We start from the raw sequence: 2597 nt of genomic DNA on the forward strand, positions 1-2597 counted from the left end.
GGGAGGAGGAGGGAGAGAAAAAGGAGGGGAGAAAGAAGGAGGGAGGAGGAGGAGTAGGGAAGGAGGGAGATGGAGGGAGGAGGCAGAGAGGGACGGGAAAAAGAGCGGAGACTGGGAGGAAAGTTTCTGCACCTGGGGCGGCGCAGCTGGAAGGAGGCCTAGTCCTGTCTCCGCCGCTTAGCAGTCCCTCAGGGCGCGCAGCTCAAACTTCACTTCCTCTGTGAAGCTCCGGGGTGGAGGCCCCGCGGAAGCCCACTGTGGATACCCCTGGCACCCCACATGACCTCCACGGTCGTGACCCCCCTTTTCAGGTTGGGTGACCGTGGCGCGAGCGGCCTGGGAGCGCCTCTAGAATCGCAGGGTCCGGGAGGCGCGTGAGGTGCGAGCCCCAGCCTGGGTCGGCTGCCCCCTGTGTGGCGCGCGGTCTTGATCCCCAGCTGGCACCATGGCACTCCCGACTTTGAGGGCCCCAACAATCCATCCACATAAAAGGTTCCAAAGAGGCGACAGGGGCTAGGACAGCTGTCGTTAGTTCAGTGCCAAGGCGCCAAGCTTGCTAAGTGCGGGTAGAAGCCATTTAAGGATTTAAAACCCTCTGGGTTCCAAAACAATAAAATAAAGCTGGAGATGGGGGAGGCTTACAGACTTAAGATGCCCAGCACATGAATTAACAGTGGCATCCTCAGGGAAGATGGAAAACAGAGCCGTTCTCCGTTTTGTATGTTTAATGTTCTGTTTGAATCTTTTAACATGTACATGTATTTCTTTTTCAATTAAAAAATCCTAGGCCGGGCGCGGTGGCTCAAGCCTGTAATCCCAGCACTTTGGGAGGCGGAGGCGGGTGGATCACTTGAGGTTAGAAGTTCGAAGCCAGCCTGGCCAACATGGTGAAACCCCGTCTCTACTAAAAATACAAAATTAGCCAGACATGGTGGCGCGCGCCTCTAATCCCAGCTACTGGGCAGGCTGAGGCAGGAGAATCGCGTGAACCTGGGAAACAGAGGTTGCAGTCAGCCGAGATCACGCCATTGCTCCAGCCTGGGCAATAAGAGCAAAACTCTATCTCCAAAAAAAAAAAAAAAACAACTAAAAAGGGCCGGGAGTGGTAATTCACGCCTGTAATCTCAGCACTTTGGGAGGCCAAGGCGGCTGGATCACCTGAGGTCAGGAGTTCAAGACCAGTCCGGGCAACATGGTGAAACCCCGTCTCCATTAAAAATACAAAATTAGTTGGGCATGGTGGTAGGTGCCTGTAATCCCAGCTACTGGGGAGTCTGAGGCAGGAGAATCGCTTGAACCTGGGAAGCGGGGGCTGCAGTAAACTAAGATCGTGCCACTACACTTCAGCCTGGGCGACAGAGAGACTCTGTTTCAAAAAAAAAAAAATCTTAAAAGGAAAAGTAAAGAGGACAGGAGTGGTTCTCTCAGCACATACAGCAGCAAGGGAGAAATGGTCTGAACCAGCGCTTTTCCTTTCAGCCAGCAGGTACTTACCCACTCTGGGCTGTGTGACCAGGGCTGTTTTATTATTCACATGTTTTATAAAAGAAGATACTATCCCTCATCCCTGCTCAGGGCTAATGGAAAACCAATTGAGTTTTTATTGAATTATTTTCTACAGAGTCAGAATGAGTTATAAATCAAACACATCTTCAGGGTAACACAAATGGAGCTGATTTCCAGCATGCCAGAGAGCCAGGAAGTTTGCAGCGGAGTGCCCAGGGGCTGAGGAAGAGTGTCTCCCTGACAACACAAAAGCTGCCCAATGTGGCTGCCCATAGTGTTACGACTGCATGGAGGACGTGCAGTGGCTCACAGCTGTAATCCCAGTACGTTGGGAGGCCGAAGCAGATGGATCGCTTGAGCCCAGGAGTTTAAGGCCAGCCTGGGCAACACAGGGAAACTCTGTCTCTTGGAAAAAATACCTAAATTAGCTGGGCAGGATGGCACAAACCTGTAGTCACAGATACTCAGGAGACTGAGGCAAGAGGATCACTTAAGTCCTGCCAGGTCGAGGCTGCAGTAAACTATGATCACTCCAGCCTGGAAGAGACAGCAAGACCCTGTCTCAAAAAAACAGTTTAAAAAAAAAATTTTTAATGAATAAATAAACAAAAGAGTGTATGGGGTTAACAGAGAATACAGAAAAGATACATTTAAAAGGCCACCACTAACAGATTTCTGAGTGCAGAAACTAGGCTCCAAGCTTACCTCATAAGATCCAGGCAAGGCAGCTATTTTTAGTGCTGAGGTCCAGAAAGGATACCCTACTTGGCTGGGGTCACGCAAGTGGCTGGTGCTATTTAGGGATTCAAATCCAGGGCTGTCAGACCCCACAGACTGTACTCTTTCCATAGGTCTTTTCTTATTCTGTCTATAAGTGGATAAGGCAAGCAATTTGGAAAGCAAGATTGAAAGCTGGCAAAAGGAAACATTGCTTATTTGCAATGCACACACTTCAATCAATTTATGTTGTTGTCTCAGCAAATCTGTGGGGGAAGGAGGGCGGGGACTATTTACTCTGCAATTTTTTTTTTCTTTTCTTTTTTGTTTTTGAGACAGAGTCTCACTCTGTCACCCAGACTGGAGTGTAGTGG

The sequence above is a fragment of the Mandrillus leucophaeus genome, unplaced genomic scaffold (genome assembly GCF_000951045.1).
Source record: "Mandrillus leucophaeus isolate KB7577 unplaced genomic scaffold, Mleu.le_1.0 Scaffold371, whole genome shotgun sequence".
NCBI lineage: Eukaryota > Metazoa > Chordata > Mammalia > Primates > Cercopithecidae > Mandrillus > Mandrillus leucophaeus.